The sequence below is a fragment of the Oxyura jamaicensis genome, chromosome 4 (assembly GCF_011077185.1).
Source record: "Oxyura jamaicensis isolate SHBP4307 breed ruddy duck chromosome 4, BPBGC_Ojam_1.0, whole genome shotgun sequence".
NCBI classification, from domain to species: Eukaryota; Metazoa; Chordata; class Aves; order Anseriformes; family Anatidae; genus Oxyura; species Oxyura jamaicensis.
Genome location: NC_048896.1, coordinates 62,579,386 through 62,598,189, shown reverse-complemented (window position 1 = coordinate 62,598,189; position 18,804 = coordinate 62,579,386). Strand labels below are relative to the sequence as shown.

The 18,804-nt window shown below is 43.8% G+C and overlaps 1 protein-coding gene across 1 annotated transcript in view; it reads left to right on the top strand.

The window, feature by feature from the left end:
- Positions 1–18,804, top strand: part of SPRY1 (sprouty RTK signaling antagonist 1) — a 33,474-nt gene that overhangs the window by 9,120 nt on the left and 5,550 nt on the right. The window contains exon 2 of the mRNA XM_035326064.1: positions 1,304–1,313. The gene's annotated coding sequence lies outside the window, so the exon portion shown is untranslated. The remainder of the gene's footprint in view (positions 1–1,303; positions 1,314–18,804) is intronic.

The following is an 18,804-nucleotide window of genomic DNA, read 5'->3' as shown; positions in this document are numbered from 1 at the left end:
GACTCGCAAGTGCCTGAAAGTCAGTCACCCCTTGCCAAAACCATGGCAAAGGCCCCTGAAAGAATTTGTACAAAGCAGCCATAAAGAACTTGCCCTGTTTTTTGTGATCACAAAGTTGGGACAAAACTGCATGTGTTTCCTTCCCTCTTCTGTGCCATGGTAATGCAGCCAGGGCTGTGGGAAGGGGCTTGCAAAGGGAGCTGGTTGTGGAGCGAGCAGGCACAGAGGGACGAGGTGAGGGAGGGTGGACAGCCAGTCAGTGCCTTCCAGCTGCTCCAGAGTGCCGTGCTGGGCACCGGGCACAGTGGCCAGATGGGCGTTGTACAGCTTCTTGCAGCTGCTCCGAGCTTTATCCCGAGGTCTGGGTCAAAGTGGAACTGGCTCTCAGGAGAGCTGCAACTGGGATGTTTTACATTGTGACCCTTCTGTATTTGTGTTTGGTGGTGGTGGTGTTTGGTTGTATTGAATTATGATCATTTTTATCTATAGTGAACCTCAAAATCTTTTGCTTTTGCTGATGCCCCTTTTTCCTTTGACATGACAGAAAATGCTGTGGGGGATCTAATGTATGCAGTTTAATAAAGAGCTTTTCCTAGAGAGTGGGTGCAAGAGGCAGGCAGAATTGCAGTATTTGGGCATGCTTTTGAATGGCAAGTTAACATCTGGAAGATAAATATTTCATCTGAAACCCACTCCTAATGTTGAGTTTTGTCTGCTCTTTCTGCAACTTCTACCTGTTCATTTATTAATCTTTTCTGTAGAAGACTAGGCCATGCATTTTCTCCAGGGTTTTACATGTTCTGTGTTAAATATTTTAAATTGTGTCATTCTTCCCTGCAGACTTAAACCCAATGCTCCAGCGTTCTGATAGCAGAAGGAGATGTGTGTTTTCTCTGTTTGCTAGTCTGCCAAGGATCGTACCGGTGAGGGGAGAGAGCCCCGGCCTGTGTTTGCATGGCAGGCCTCCAGCACGAACGCAGGTGTTGCAGGAGAAGGCAATGGCAACCAGATGACATTCCTTCCTCTTGAACTAGTGCAGAGCCATCGCTCAAACAGATTACAGGGCCTTCCAAGGAAATCTGAGGCTAGAGCCTTGCCTGCATGTGACTGTGTGAAAGCCGTGGCAGTAAAGCTTGGATTCACCCAAGGGTATGGCTGGAGGAGAGGAATCACTCACTGTTCCCTCGGCAGTCGTTGGAGGCGGCTTGGGAGATGGTCAGGCAAGTGATTTATCCCAGCTAAGAGCTGAAGTACCTTCGTGGAGGTGCAGGGGTGAGGGCTGATGTCAAGAGAGGCCCCTAAGGCTCTCACCTAGACAAAGTGCCCAGAGGTAGACGGCAGGAACTGAGAGCAGTAACTTGAAATCCTGAGAGCGCTGCTTTACCAACCCATGGAAACATATCCCATGTGCACAGATGGGTCTGGAGATGCTGCTGTTCTCTTCATCTCAATACCTGTGCCTGTGTGGCGTAGCTGTGTGGTCTTTACCACAACCCCCCTGCCTTTTTTATCTCCTTCACTAACACAGAGCAGTTTTCACATCCCTGTTTGGGGAAGCGAACACCTCCTCATCGGCAGAGTGTGGAAAGGGCTTTGATAACCTTCAAGGTGAAACACTTGTCAGCTCGCACTTTATCCAGGAATGGATTATCTGGGCTGTGGAATAATGAGGTCATGTATTTTCTTCACACCACTGGCAAGAGCTTCAAATTTCACACAGGGGCAGCTGCTTATGTAGAGCTTGCTCTGCTTAATGCAGTTTAAAGCTACCCCTACAGTCAGCAAGCTTTCCTAAACCTGAGGATATGAAACGTGTTCGTAGGGCCTCATCTGCATTAAGTGTGAGGCATTTTCATGGTATTTGGATTGCCGTGTTAGCTGAGAGTTGGTTGTGCTTGATGCAAGATGCAAGCAGTAGCACGAGTGCATGCAGCACTTGCACATCCTATTGCAGCCTCGTACAGGCAGGCACTGGTTATGCAGAAAGGAGAACAGGATTTGGCAGGTGAGGGGACAAAGACATATAGCTCTTCTGGGGTGAATGGCCCTTTAGTCAGTGTGCTGCACTGCCGTGAGTCTAAAGCCAAGTACTGCGGCTTTAATGGAGGGCTCCTGCATTGATAGTGGCCATGGAAATGAAAGATCCCGTAAGTACACATGCTGGGGGGGGGTGAAGGCCAATGGGTGCTTAAGTAGATTAGCACACGAGCAAAACCTGTAATATTCTGGAATGCTTCCTCACCACCTAAATGGGGATTATTCCACCAAAGCAAGTGAGTTCTACCCTTCTACCCTGTAAACGCTGCCTTTCAGATAATTAACCTCTTTAAAAAGCAGTGCCCTTAGAAAAGTGGAAATGTAAAAGCCTATCAAAAACTGCTCTGCTGCGTGGATTTCAAGAAAAGCACAAAAATACTACAGAGACCCCGCGAATACTGAGGTTACTAGTGCTGGCAGTGACACATGTTGGATGCTGCAACAGAAAAGTCACTACAACAGAGAATGTTATCTGTTTTACAGAACTCACTACCACTTTTTGTACAGACATGTAACTGAAGTCATCCACCTCTCTCTTGTTAGCATTGTGAAAATCTTGGTTAAACTGTCTGCTTTCTCTCTGAAACGTGTAGAAACAACTGGTTGCGTTGGTCTAATTCCACTTCCAGGCTTTCATCATCTGTAATTTTGGTAAAAAGCTGCTTTTGTTAATGTAGTGCCTCATAGTAACCAGTTACACTTTGCTACAAAAGGGTGTTTTATTTTCCTGGGGGATGAATAGTAATCAAGGATCAGCTGGTAGTGCCAAGTGCCTTGATAACACAATTGGCTGCATACAGCTTTGTTAGGCCTCTTCTTGCTCTTGCCAGGGAGACTTAGAAGATGGTTGGGAGAGCTGCTCTTCGCATACCTGACTGCTGTGGATCTGAATTTTTGGCTGCTGGGTGAGAAGGTAGGCACCTGAATCAGCAGAGCACGAGAAGCCCTTCTTGGTTAACAGTGATGGAGGGATGGGGGAGAAGAGAGAGAGAATAATTTGGAAATAAACATGTGAATGAGGAAGATTACCCAAAAATTAAACACTGATTTTAGCTTGGAAACGTGGGGGTTGAGGGAGTTGGAGGGAGACAAAGTAGGAATCCTGATGGTAATCAGAGCAAAGGCTGATTTGTGTTATTTTGATGCTGATTCCAGCGTGCTTGTGAACTAAAGTAGGGCTGTAGTCACCCTGCCCTGTGTTAGGACACATCTCACTGCTAAACACTAAGTGGAGTCTGGCTTTGATCTCGTTAACCTCATCAGCACTGGATGAGCAGATGTGTTTCTGGAGCTTGACTCTTTCAGCTACTTCAGCTGTACATGAAGTGGCAGACATTACAGTTTATTTTTTTAAAACATCAAAGACTAAGCTCTGCAAGGCCAACTCCAGCCTCGGCATTGCTCTTGCTGACTGCTTCCCCTGGAGCAGGAAGAACGCCCTTGCAGTTGCTGTCTTCCAGGAAAAAAAAAAAAAAAAAAATCTCACTTCTCCTCCAAAACTGGTCTCTGAGTGGCCTGCAGACGTACTCATGGACCTTTACTGCTGGTAATAAAACCCTTCCTCAGCCAACCTGAACACCACGATGGCTTACTTGTACACGTTACTTGTACCTGTTATAGCTAGAATGGAATGAAATAATGTTTCTTACAGATTTTTTTTTCCTCTTGGAAATATTATCATAACAATGGCAGGGGAAAGCATTGTTGCAAGAACTTTTTAAAACATTTAAAATGACTTGTCTGAATTTTTCAGAAATTTAGAATCAGGCAGTGTGTGTGAGGAGGGGGGACTTTGCCCTTTTTCTCAATGAGAACAGATGGAAAAGGTGAAGGAGTAAAATTTAAGAAAAAGTGGAGAGGAAGAGAAATTAATAGAAAGCATGTGTGGAAAACTTCCTTCTTCTCAGTCTGCTCATTGTTTATTTCTAAACGCCACATGAAAAACAATGAGATGGAGAAGAAGGAAAACCCACAGCAACATTAACAAGCTCAAAGAGGTTTTATTTTTCTAGTAGTATTTGTAGCCATCAAAAGGATCCTGTACCTTCAGCAGACCCTTTTGTTCCTCCCTGCTGTCTTCCACGTGACGCTGCTTGGTTTTCCCCTGGGAGAACATGACAGAGGGTGGTTGGCTTGTGGGAGAGAAGGCGCTCGGAGGCTGGTGTGCTAAGAAGCTGCGCGAGACAGGAGGAGCAGTGGGGGACATGTGGTTTAAGGCAGGAAGAACAGAAGAGGTTTCTGTCCTTTATGTAGAAGAGCAGTTGAGGAGAACAGGACAACCGTGCAGAGTCGTGGTCCCTTTGCAAAGGAAAGGAGCTGGCTCAGGGTGAAGACGGAGGGCTTTGTGAAAGGAAGATGAGCAAGAGCTTTCTCTCGAACCATGGGCAGTTGCCAGTGGAAGGTTAAAAATACGGGCCCTGTGAATCAGGGAAATACAGTTTGCTTCTCAACTGTGTGACGCCAAGAATAGGGTCCCAGAAGAGCACCCTGAAGAGATGGAGCCAAGCCCTGCCCTGGGAGAGAGCAGCCGTGTTTCACTGTGGAGACAGGGCTGGAGCAGAGCACCGAGACGAGCAGCATCCCTGTGCTGCTGTGCTCCATGCTGCAGGAAGGCCCAGCGACTTCAAGAGAAACCGAGGCAGTGCCCTGGGCCATTTCTGTGGCCTTCACTGTTGGCAAGCTCTGCTGCAGTGACCAAACGAGCTTTAGACCATTTGCAGTTCTAATCCCCCTTTTTTCCCCTGCCAGCAATGCAGCATCCGCCCTGGCATGGACACAGTCACTATTTCAAATTAATCTGGTATGTTTTCTGAGTTCAGGAAGAAGCTGGTACAGTACGATGACAAAATCAGCCTCATGCTGAGCATCAGCTGGAGGACAGAGAGGAGAGGATTGTTGGTAACCCCTCAGGCTTTCTTGCTTTCTTTCTTAGCCTTCACATTTTATATTAAACATGAAATACAAAAGCCCCAACCCCAATAAAAGAAATCACTGTAGATTAAAAAGGAAAAATCCATGTTACTGGAGGTTCCTATTATCATGGTATCTAAAAGGAAAGTACGTGAACGTCAAGGACATTCACCAAAAACAGAAGAGTTTCGCCTGGCGGTTGCTCCAGAACAAAGTGTGGTTCACTCTGCCTTGGGTGCACTTTCAAAAGCGTTTATTTGGGAAGGGTATCTTGGAGATGGCTTTGCACAGAGATGTGCTCTGTATCTTGAACTCAGTTCTGACAGGATTGGACTCAGCCTGATTTTTTGGGAATAGTCAGTATCTTTCAGTATTGTTAGTGCCCTGCAATTTTAGGCTGAGTTTATCCTGTTATATGGTCTTGGGGGACCACAGAGGAAACAAGAAGTGAAACAGATCTGTGCAGACCAGGACTATCAAGGTTTCTGAAGTGAATTAGGGGCCTGTGGAGCTTGGAGGTAAGAGCAAAATGTGTTCAGGCTGACTTCTGTGGCGTACCTTGCCATGCACTGGAGCAACTTGAGTTATTTTTGTTCCACTCGGTGGTCTCTGGATGGCAGATAGTCAGACAGGCTGACCAATAGGTCCTCACAGGACAGGAGGAGAGCTTCCTAGGCAAGAAAAAAAGGGGAAAAAATGTTGTCTGAATGCTGTGAGAGCTACAGTTATCTGGCAGCAGCAGGGACTACTGCAGTGAAGGGCAGTCACAGCAGGAGAACAACATGAGGTCTGCAGCTTTCATCGTTTCTCCTTTACAAATACCTCCAAGTGCTTTCTGCTTCATGCAAGCCTTGTGTTTGTCTTCCCCCATGTTGGTCTTGAGCTGTCTGTTTTTCAGCCTCCTGGTTGTTTCCTTCCTCAGGTCTTGGGGATAGCATGAGTTAAAACACATCCACCTGCATGAAATGCATTAAACTTACATTTCCACTGATGTCTTAAGCTCCTGAAAATTGTTCTACGCTTCCCAATCACACATGATGTTAAAATTCTTCTCTATGGGATAAAATGAAATAGCCATCTATGAAATGTTTTCTTTTTCTGAAACTGAGACTGTTTTTCAATGGAAGCTCTCTTATTTTACCCGGGCTACTTTACCACAGCTGGAAACTGTGGTTCTGTAGGAAGGTTTTTGGGCTGGGAGTCAAGGAAGTTGAACTGCAGTCCTAGCCTGCTCTTCTTGTGACACCTCTGGAAGTTATTTCTCCCCCCTGAGGCTCTCTCCCTCTTCTGTAAAGTACTTTAAGATATCTGATTAAAAAAGAGAATAGCACTAAAGTTCCGTACTAGCTCTAAACTCTCCTGTTATATCAATTAAAGGAAAGTGCTCCTCCTCACCCTGCTCACCCCCGACTTTGATAGTAATAAATATGGAAAGAAAATAATGGCTGTTATGACTTGCTAAGACCCTCCAGTTGTAACACATTTGTCCTGTGTTATGTAAGGGCTGGAAACAAAATGTGTATAATAACCTTGGGTTTTTAATCTCTACAAAACATAATTAACTGTTTGAAAGGGTGGTTGGAGGGTTAAGCTAGGAAGAAGAAAACTAGTAGTATAATAACATCTATATTAAAAAAAAAAAAAAAAAAGATTTAACATGTTATATAATCTCTGTTAAACTTGCTCTGGGAAATTCTCCAACAGCTAGTGTCAGTCTCAATTTTGTACAAGTCTGTACATAACCTTTATAAGAATTTGTATGAAGTTGGGTGGGGAAACAGCGAAAGAAAAAGTTAGAACAGAATGTAGTCTGGCTAAAGTCTTGCTAGGATGGAGCATTAAGTGCAGTAATGGAGGTTTTCTCCTTGGCAGGTTATTTTGTTGAAACAACCCCCTCTGCACACGGGATTTCTGGTGCCTCATCCCCAGCAGTGGACTTCCCAGTGCAGGCTCTTTTCACTTTTGACATCAAATGGCAACTTGAAAGGCGTCTGGGTGTATTAATTTATCTTGATCTTGAGATATTACGTTAAAAAGTACTCACACTGCTCTCAGTTGGACGCAGCACTGTCCCGGGAGCAGCCTGGTGTGTGTACGGCCCTGTCAGATGCATATACAGTACCTATCAATTTGTGTTTGCCCCGTTGCTTACAGCACCAGCAATTACTTTAATGACTGCTGGTAACACAGAACACGGGCCATACCGCAGAGGTATTTCTCCTCCAGGAGCTCAGCCACAGCCTCTTTTATACATAGATGCTGTTCACTTCTCTGGCCGGGGGTAGCTGGGAGCACAGCAGTTGGAAGCGTAACGTTTAGGTATGTGGTGCAAAGGTGCTGAAAATTATTTTTGCATTATTTTTTCAGCACCTTAGGAGAAATTATTCATGCTTCTTTTGTGAAATGTGGAAAGAATTAGTGAATTACTGCCAAGAAGACAAGTCCATTGATCTCCTCTTTCTGCTGAGCTTTCGTTGTCGTTTGTTCTGCCCTTTCCACCTTGCCCTCTACTTGTGCGCTGCTACGCTTTCACTTTGCCACTTGCTGTCAGAAAGGATCCTCTTCCTGTATGCAGCTCAGCAGGGCGGAAAGCAGTGCTGAGAATGTTTGTCATGTGGAAGTGATGTGAAAGATGGCACGTTTCATCAAGCAAGCCTGTAATACAGTAACGTTCGCAAGCTGCTACTGAGGCACGCTCTGTGGCAGAGTCAGCGGGAGACCGGTGCGATAGGGAACTGGGTGAGGGTATCAGGATCTCACTTTTCTGCTTTCATGTGCCTGTGGTCAGGCCACTCTTCTGCTAAGGGTATGGAGTTCACCTCAGGAAAAGTAAATTGTGAACAAGTGTATTGCAAAAAGTTACATTGCATTTGGGTTTGCAAAAGGAGGCACAATCTATCTTCCACTGAAAACAACGTGTGTGTATTGAATGTTGTAAGAGCTGGCTCCTACTTACAACTGTAAAATGCTTCATGAAGGCCTCTCTTTTGTTTCCCTTAGAGGTTCACTTTTTGGCAATGACCTTTGTCAGGAAACCTACTGGGAGCTAGCTAAAGCAGTGCACTGGCCAGGTTAGCACTGATCGGTTAAGACATGTCCTAAACCGTGGGCCTTGCTTTCATTACGGGCCTGCTTCAAGACCCGATGGACTGGTGTTGAATTCTGAGCAGGCTTTGAATAGCTAATTTGATGCACGTTCATTTTATTTGCAGTGAAGCTGATTTTTATTTTTTTTTTTTTTTACCAATATTAATAAATGCATTTAATGTTAGTGAAGCCCACAGCACTGGGAACTCCGTCTTTTTATTTTTATTTATTTATTTATTAACTCAGAGCTTGAAAGGGCATCAGGAAATACGGGCTCTCTTTCTGGAGTGTTGCATCTGCAATCCTTGTCAAGGATGAGGAAGAAAACGTGCATCCAAATGCTGACTGGAGCCTCCTGTTGGAAGGCTTTGCTCTGGAGACTGTCCTTCAGCTTGCCTTTAAAATACACTTGATGTTTTAAAAAATGTTTACTGAAGTTGCCTGCCCCTTTTTTCACTTGAAATCAAGCTGATCTCTCATGACATGCACTGATAAAATCTTGATATTTTTTTCCTGTAATTCAATGGCTAAACTTATAATAGAGCCAATGAATTGTCTTCTGCCTATACTGCCTGTATTGTCAGTAGTTTACCTGTTCCACAGCGAGCAAAGTTGAAGTAGTGTTTCCCATTTACTAAATCTCTTGCACTTTGCATCTTTATAGGTACAAGCCAGCATACATACTGGTATCCAAGTAACTGATGGTACAAGTAAAGAGGTGTGTAATTTAGAAAATGCATGCCTTCAGAAGTTCCCTGCATCAGTTAACAGGAAACCTAGAAATGCGCTGGAGATTAAATAAGCTTTTATTGATATGTCTATATACCCAAGACTGACTTCCCAGTCCTACTCCAAAGTGAAAGACTGTCTTTCAGTGCTCTTTCTTAGATTCCCATACTCCTTTTTGAATGTTGCTCCTTTGAGGTGATAGGGATATTATCAAGAGGTCAGTATAATTTATTTTTTTTTTTCCCTGTAAGTGGTGTTTTTTTTTAATATATATATATTTTTGCATACTTGAAAATTTCCCTGACATTTTTGAATGCCCACTTTTAACCTGATTGGTACGAAGATTATTGTTGATATGTAAGAGCCAACAGAATATCCTAGTCAGACACTTTGTGAATTAGGTGGTGAGTTGTTTTTAACAAGCTAACTCACTGTCACTTAACTTCCACCTCCACTTCAATCACTTCTGTGGTTCATGGCTCTCTGCAGCCTTCTCAGCATCTCCTCAGTGATGTGTCCACCTGACCTTCCTCGTTTAATTGCTGCTCATAGATGTGCAGTCTTCTGCATGCCTTCTCTGTTTGCTGTCCACATAACAAGTAACCTGTTTGCTGTTTCTGACGTGGTTCTTCCTTTCTCTCTCTCTTCTCTTTGGAGTGGAGTGGTGGGAGGCTATCTCCTGGAATGATGGAAAGCCACGATAAACTAATTTGTTCCTCTCAGCCACAGAAAAGATCTGCACTTTCTACTAGTTTGCAATTCATGTGGGTATGGGATGGTTGAAGATTCAGCTCTCTTAACTCTTTCAGTGGCTGACTGAAACTCCAAGCTTATTTTAAATATCAAATATTTCCTATGATTCAGGAAGAAACTCTTTCATAGAAGTTCTATTATTTATTTATTTTTATTTTTTTCACCTACCTTTCGCCTGAGTTATCTTCCATATTAACTATTGCTGTGACTGGAATACACAAAGTGGTAGCAGTAATTTAATCCAATTGAGACCGATAACAGCTGTAGAATTCACCCGGTACTGTGTAGTGCTCCCGCAGTATGTTTCAATAACACTGCTAAGGGTAAAAAACAACACTTTCAAGATCTGCCTCAGGAGGCTGGATGATAGGAATTCTCCCTTCCTGCCTTAGTAAGAACTCTGTAAGCAACTGGTTCTTTCTTGGGCTTCCTAAGAAGAGCTGAGCCTTGACTTTTAAAGCATGTGGCACCCTGGAAAATTAAGTCTACAGGAGCTAATGAGTCTACAGAAGTGTTAGTAATTGACTCAAAGATCATTATTTTTTAAATGTAGCAAGTTAAGAAATGATTGGTAAATGGTTTTAAAAAATAATTATTGACACCAATCCAGTCCTAAAAAAAAAAAAAAAAAAATTGTTCTCTATTTACTTTCCATGCTTTGCAGCATTTATGTAATAAAATATGAGTACCACTGAACTTTGACAGTCCTGATGAGCAACCTGTACCATACCTGCATCAAAAATTCAGAATACAGTAGCAACATCCTGGGAAATGTACCTTATCAGCATAAGAATGTGATACTCTTCTTTTTAAATTTTATACAGATTGGGCATTTGGAGAAAAAATAGAAAAGCAGGCTTAGTGAGCTGTAAGAACGGGGCGGTGTTTGAGTTCTTACAGACTGATGTTTTGCTAATTACCCTCCATGGGGCTCAAAGCCCGTCCTGGGTGGCAGCTGTTGCATTTGCTTTAAGAGGTACGGACTTAAATAGCAGCTGAGCAGTTGACCTCAATATCTGCTGAAGCTGAAGAAGACCTTTCTGAATACTCTGAGGTCTCTGTCTAGTCTTTTGTGCACAAAAAAAAATAGAACCCACTAGGGAGATTTCTTTTTTCTTTATTTAGCAAATAGGACAGGAAACACTGAGTTCAGTCAGGCAATGATGTCTACACTTCTAAGCTAACATAAAAAGCAGTGGAAACATGCTCAGTAAGAATGCTGGAAAAGGCACTGTACTTTTGTACTTTTTATTTTTCACTTCTTCCCTTGGATGAGGCTCTTAATCATTCAGCTGGGCACACTTTGTATTTTTATACTTATTCAGATCCTTCTTGGGGGCCAGGTTATTCCATTGTAAATCTGTGCTAACGGCTGTAAGCGACAGTACAGTACCACCTTTGTGAATACTTCAGTATTATAGCAATGATCTAAAAAAATGCATCTGAAGTAGTGTTATTGCAGTGCTTTGGAAGGTTATTATACCATTTTCTGTGTATCTTTCAAAACTACTGAACTTCAGTTTCCTGAACTTGGGAAGGACTAGATGCAAGATCCTAATTAGGCTTTGAGATGTTTTAAACAGCCTATGTTTAACAGGAGACGGCCTTTACACATCGAAGCTCTTAGGCTTCACAAGAGCAGCATGTTGAAGTGTATCTGAGAAAGAAGAATCGCTGTGGTGGTTTCAAAATAGAGCATGACAGAGGGAGTCTGAAAGAGGGACACCCCTCCCCCCCCCTCCCCCCAGTTTTTGGTGTCATAATGTACACGTGTTGGTGTGTGTCTGTACATGCTCCTCTGGGTGCCAGCCAGCAGGAGAGGCAGCGCAGGCTTTCATATCAGCTCGTGTGGGCTGGAGCAGCACGGCTCCTGCCTCGGCTACAGCCTGCCTGCCAGCCTGATGGGAACGCGAGGGGTTTCGTCAGTAATGTGGCAGTATGTACATTGTCACATGTGTTTTATGTTCTTTATTGTCAGGGATTTCCCAGTCACTTTCAGGGAGAGAGATCTCAGTTTTTCAAACCAAAAACTCCTGCGGGTTGATATTTATGTATACATGGGATGTATAGGCATAGAGCAAAGAGCAAACGGACAAACTACTCCCAAAATACAGAAGTCTCCTGACTTTGTGAATCCCAGAGGAAACCCAGATTAACATTTGATTTCCCTAGGAACAGATTCAGGCCTTTGGCACTGACTATACCTTGTCAGACAGTTGTTACTATGGAGCAGAATTTCAAGATGTGACTAGCAAGCTCTCACTGAGTTACTGAAAGCGAAGTGCAACAAACCACATCAAACACACAAGGGATATCTTGGCACTTAATACTTGAATTGCAATATACAGTCTTTCAAAGAAGACCCAGAAAATGGGACAAGGAAAAATACAGGTTAATAGCAAAATAATACTGTATCATTCTCTTGTTGGGATGCAGCAAACTGCCAGTGACTTTGTACTATTTTAGAGAGACCTTTTTCCATGTTTTTTCAACCGTAAAAGGGTGAAGGAAAAGTTTCTGTTCTTTTTTGTTGTTGTTGTTGTTTTCATTATTTTTTTTTCCCATGAGAAGTCAAAGTCCTTAAATACTTGTTTGTTGAAGGGGATAATGCTGTAGCCGGCAATGCATGCGTCTCTGCCTGCAGAGACATTCAGTAGCATGTTCATTTTCCTATAGCCAGTTTTTGGTCCCAATTCAGTGACAATGCCAGGAACATTTTAGAAATGGGTCTCTGGATGCACACTTTTATAAGCACCGTTTGATGTCATACACCTGTATGACGGTGCAGAGGAAGAAGCATCACTGAAAAACATCATCTCTCAGCACAAACGTATTTTCTAGGGATCCATGGGGAAAAAAAATATCCTGCTTGCATTCCCAGGGAGTCGAAGGCTGTGCTCTAAAATCTCATTGAAATGCCTTCCAATTGGTAAAGCAGAACCAAGAATGTGACATAGACATAAGTTACAGCTTCTCTACAGAAGCTGTTACAGCTGTGGAGGGAATCTAAACTTAGTTGTTGACACACTGTTCTGGAGACCAACAGAAGAGATTGTGTTCATTAGGCCAACCCCACCGTTCTTGCTAAAAGCAGTCTCAGGTTTCCATGTATATTTTCAAATCAAATTAGAAACGCTGCTCCCGAGCCCTCCTTCGGCTGACAGTGACAGATTGCACAACCTGACAAATAGTAGGCATTCCTAGAGATGTGCTGATGTACTAATACCCGAGTCTCCACAAGTGGTTAGATAATAAAAACACGCACAGAGCAATGTCTTTAAATTGGCACAGAGCTTTCTCTCTTCCTCTGATAATGCAGTCCACACCCGGGGAGTGGCCACTTCTCGAACAGAAATGGGAAAGGTTTGTTCCTCGGTTGTTTTTGAAGTGAAAGGCTATTATTCAGGCATGGTGGATTTCCTCTGGCTAGTTTTTTTATCAGCTATTATTAAAACTGCCACCTCCTTTCACTCAGCTCTCAGCACATACTTACACAGCTAGCCCTACAGTACTTAATCCCACTGTGAGAAGCTTTGTAGCTCTACCTGTTTGTTACCTAACTCAGCTGTGCCAGGCAGCAAGAGAAAAGGAAAAGCAGGCTTAGAGAACCTACTCAAATTCAGATGGTTGCAGAAATCAAATTACCCAGGTTTCTTCCGTGCACTGAATCAGTCCAGTCTTCACATAAATGTTGTGGTTTTCTAATTGCAATTGTATATTAAAAATGCAGCAGAATAAAACGGGGAAACTGGGATTTGGATGTGATGCCGTGATCTGGGAGCCCAGCACCTTTCAAAAATATAATTCCTGTTGGAAAAATCTGTCTCAAAGGAGAGAATGACAATCTCTCTACATGAGATTTTTTGGATCTTTTGTGCCCTCTGGCATATAATGGGCTTTTGTTTTTAAGGGCTCAAATCTGCCGCATCCTTCTAGGGAGCTGGGACTTGCTAAACTACCTCGCCTCTTGTGTGGACTAAATTTTCACCTGGTAAAATTGTAGAAGTTGAGCATTCAGACCTTCAAATAAGGGGTAGGTCAAAGGAGACACCAAAACTATTGCTCTCTCTATTGACTAATACCTTTATAATGTGCCTTTGCACTGATCAGTCCTTTTGGCGGTGTCTCACAGCAAAACAAACATGGCAGAGTCAGGACCGAGACACTGTGAAATGTGCACAACCCAGAATCGTAAGAAAGAAGAGCTTTTAACATTTAGCTCTATTCTCAGGTTCACAGAACCTCATTTCCTTCTACTTGGTGACTTTAAAACTATGGTACATGCACCCACGATAAAATAGTTCAACACAGGTGTACCCTCATATAAGTGAAAATTGAAAAGAAACAGATTATTCTAATTTCTGTGCAAGGACTTATGGATTGTGAAAGGTAGTTTGATTAGTGCTCAGACAGGAATAAGAGTTGCAGATAATTTACAACAGATGTGTACAGATGATTATCTGTGTTAAGCAATAATGACAATTTTCCATTTTCACAAGGATTTTTTTTATATACACAGGCAGGTGAAACAATATTAATTAGCTGATTTGCTGAAAGAATTAAAAATTAATACAAAGTAATTAAGACATCATTGGTAGCTCACTAGAGTGCCTTGTATAAAGCCAGATAATTAGTACAGTGGCTAAACATGAAGTCTTAAGAGACAGTTCTCTGAGAAAGAAAGAAACTTGATCAGAAAGCAAATAGCTGTGGCTATCTGCAGGGGTAAAGTGAACAGATCAGTTGCCTATATGACAAGTGAATAGCAAGCCATGAACAGACACACTGTGCCCTGTGCTTTGGAGAGCAATTTTGCCTCTTGCTAGGTGTCTTCACTGATGTGCTGTCTTTTCTACAGCTTTCGTTCCATGGTAGTTGTCTTCAATTACATTTTTGACAGCAAAAGTAAGACAGCAGTAAGCATTACCACTTGGGAAGGCCAAAAGTTGATACATATTCTGAGTCACAGCCTGCCTTGGTGTTTCTAGCTAATCCCTGTTTATGAAATTGACTTTTTAGTGATTTGGAAATAGCCAATGCCTACCAGTAACCCAGCACAGAACCCCGTACCTCCAGCTGCTGACCGTGTCTGGGATGAATATGCCTGGAAAACACTGGTTTGTCTGCACTGGTGCAAGAGACAGGGAAAGAAAGTGTGTTCACTGAACTTACTGTACAAACCTTTGAATTTTCTTTCTTTTAATTGGTGTAATTATTTGGGCATTGGTGTATAAATGTGGTCACAGGGCAAAACCCTCGCTCTGCAGCACTTCCCCCTGTACCTCGATTCAACATTTGAATGCTTGTGAAGCACGTTGAGGTTTGTCCCTTTGTTCTCAGAGGCTTACCTGGCTGCTGCCTTGTGCTATCTCTTCTGTCTCTAAGAAAAACTGATGTTATCTTATAAAGAGAAAAGTCAAGACTATATTTGCAACTGAGAATTTCCCATGTGCCTATCCCCAGTCTGTGCACTGACAGCAAGGAGCAGCAGCTGTATGTGGCTGCACTTCTTTGCAGCGCTCTGAGAACACTCCTTGCACAGGAGCTGAAGAAATCCCCAGCCATGGGTCCCTTTGATCTCAGATAAAGGTCAACCTGTCGAGCAGAAAGCGTGATCGGAAATGCTACCTCCCGTCATCCCTCACTTTCTCTTTCTTACCCTGAAATGATTCACCCTATCTTTCAGGGCACGCCTTCACCACATGGTTTTCTCTTCAGCTCTGTGGCATACCTTTATTTCATCCCATGCATCAACCAGCTTCAGCCAGGACTGCCAGCATTTTCAGTGAAATGTCATGGAGCCGGGACAGGGGACGGTCAGGCTGGGTGTCAGGGAAAGGTTCTGCACCCAGAAAGGGTGTTCGGGCACTGGGACGGGCTCCGCAGGGACATGGTCACAGCACAGAACCTGCAGGAGTTAAAGAAGGGTTTGGACACTGCTCTCAGACGTAGGGTCTGATTTTGGGGTGGTCCTGCGTGAAGCCAGGAGTTGGACCCGATGGTCCTTGTGGGTCCCTTCCAACTTGGATATTCTGTAATTCTATGATTCTGCGATTCAATGAGATGATAAGAAAATGTCCACAATACTTAGGTCCACAATATCACAGCAACATCTAACAGCTACTGTAGTTTAATTTACACACATATATATGTAGGCCTACTACCTTAAAAAGCCACAGTTACAGCGGGCTTCTCCTAAAGAACGCATGCTGTTTCCCTGTGCTTGGTTTGAGGCTCTCTCAGCACGTTGTGGGGCCTGACCTTCCCAACACTGGTACCTGCAAAGTGCAACATTGGAGTTTCTGCCACACAACAGCCCTGGGAGCCGCAGAGCCCCGCTGTTCCTCACAGCTCCTGCCCCAATGGCTTCTGGCTGCACAGCATGGGGGAACGCGGCCTACACGTGCTGGAGAAGACGACCGGCACAGTGGTTTTGTTTATAACTGTATCCGGCTATAAATGCTAATGTGCAGTGCTGTTTTTTAAATCGCTTTTAAATTCCTGTATACCTTCAGCATTGTTGTTGCAGCTGTGAAGGCTGGTTATTAACTGACAAATACCTTGCACAAAGGTAGACGCTTCCCCTGCTGAGTTTCCTCAAAGCCACATTGGCTCAAGATAGTTATTGCCAAGGAAGATGAGTGACGGGAACAGTAATATCGAAGTCTTCAAGTGTGGGCCTTGTCACCTGTTTGGTCTGAAGTGATACTGTGTGATGATAGACAGGATAGGTTTTGCTTTTCACAAACTAAGCCACCTCGCACCGCTCAGGAGGCGGAATGAGGTGCCGGCGGCTGGGACCGGGTACGTGTCCCCGTTCTCAGCTGGGAGCTGTGCCCTGGCATGAGCCAGGAGATGCTGCTTAGGGGGAAATACAAAGGCATTCCCAGGTGGGATGCAGCACAGCAGCACTGTCACTCAGTACTGATAGCGGGAGGATCATGTTTTATTCAATCCATCTTCACAGAGGTGTAGTTCGCTACCTACAAAGCTCAATCAAGTGACTCAGGAAAGCTGCTTCTGGGTGTGGATTAGGAAAAAAGGAAAAACAAACAAAAACCAAAAACAAATAATAATTATAAAAAAAAAAAAAAAAAAGTGGGCTTTGCTTTTATTCTGTGCAACGTGTCTTCTGGCACCCTGAAGCTTGCACAAGGGAGAAGCAGTGTACGACTGCAGAACGTGGAGATTATCTCCTGTACATGATCCTCAAAGTGAAAGCGGAAACGGGGACTGAATCACGGCTATCAGCAGTCATTCAGTCTCTTGGACCTAATTCTGGGAGGTTTGTCATGAGGATTAGCGCTGGGCACAGAGGGCTGGTCTCTCTTGACTTCTTTTATTGTCAGTGGAACAGAGAGGCTCCCTCGGAGGACAGTTTGGATTCCCGTCTGTCTGTCAATCCTCAAATTAAGGTTGTGCCAGGATGTAGTCATAAGGTGTGTCAGTCCTCTTCCAGGCTGCCAACTTTTTCTCCAGAATTTTAGCTCTCCTTTTTCTAACAAAAGCTTCTTACTGCTACCATTTCCAAGAAAAATCTAATGAGATGACTTGCGTGAGATGCAGGCATGTTTGCTTGAGTTTGTGGAGAGCCGTCTGATTTAGCTGTAGGGTTTTGCCTTGTTTCAGTGAAGTGCTCATCCTGGTGCCAAGTGATAGTAAACTGCTGCCAGGATTCTTGATTATTTTACTGACCCATTTAAGCCTAGTATTGTATTTCTAAAATCAAGCTGTTACGCTTGGCATAGTTTTTTAAGGTAGTACCCGCTTTGGAGATGTGCACTAAAAGGTGTTAAGCAATGTTTTCACAGCAGTTTCCTAGGAAAGAAACACACTGACTTGTGTGAGGACAGTCGGTTGCTAGATGCGAGTGTGCCTGGCCGTGCAGCAGAGCCCCGGTGACCCCAGCAGCACGGTTATCTGCAGTTTATCTGCAGTTTACCCACTGCTGCCGCCGATGCTCCTCCTGTCGACACTGCTGCAAGAATTAGTGTGTGTAGCACACCTACATAGTGCTGGTTTTTCGTCTTTACTTAAAACAGAGGGCTGGTTTTTTGTGCGTGTGAAATAACCAGCAAAAATTAACAAAAGTTACTACTACACTAAGAGTGTAGCATTTCGCGGTGCAAATCTATCATCTCCCACTATATTTTAGCTTTATTTTTGTTCTTCAGTAGGAATTACTGTTAGTTGGAAGAGTGGTAGGTTCCAAAGGCTTCAGATGGGTTTCAGAAATTTCAGAAATTAGCTTTATGCTTTCTGCTTGTGGTGTGTCTGAGAGTGTTTTTGGTGAGGAATCCTGTTTTCTAATCTCCCTTGCAATATTAATGATGAACTGGCATATTTTATGGCCATGTTTGTCACTTGAGCCTCTGTGACTGGAAGTTCATCTGTATGACTGATGGTTCATCTGTATCAGGTGATACATCAGAATATCAGAATTGATGTACCATCTGTATCAACAGCTGGTTAATTACAGACTTATATACTGAATATCATGAATACTTCTAAGTTTTAGTGCAAAAGATTTTATTTCATGGAGAAATACATGGTTGAAATCTTTTTTTTTTTTTTTTTTATTTTTTTGTATAGTGATGGGAATAAAAAAATGTGGTTTGGATATTTTGTTTCCAAGATTGATGAAAAATGATTGCACTGGGACAGTGAGTGTGATGTGGGTGGACAGAGGATATTACAGTAGAATAATACCATTGCACGGGTATTTTCTTGTTTGTAAGGGTTATTTGGTCTTGGATGGGGGTCCCTTCTAAGCAGTTTTGAATGTTTATCGTGTGTGTGTTTAATTTGGGACAAAAGATCTTCAGTTTCCTGTAAGAGATTGTAAAAAGCCAGATAGAATATTTTGGATAAACTTGGGACTTTAGGGATGGTTAGCCAAGTACTAAAAAGCCTCGCATGTCCCAGTATGTCGCACATTCTTAGAAATAACTCCCAAAATGCTGATTTCTTTTAACATCATTTCCCCGCGCTCTTCGAGTTGTGGTCACGCGGCAGGTAGCACGCACACAGAAATAAGGGCTGTGAGGACAGCGCTGTGATCCCTCCACCGACGAACAGCTGACGGGAGCCTGCGAGCCCGGCCCCGCGAGGCAGGCGGCACAACGCCGCGCCTCGACCCCGAGCAGCGGATTCCCCGTTAACGGCAGGACCGCAGCGCTCACACCCCTCACACCCCCGCCCCCTCCGTGCGGGCCGGGCCCCTCGGGGCTCCCGCTCCCCCTGCTGGCCGGGCCGGGGGCGGCCACCTGCGGCCGAGCCGGGCCGGGC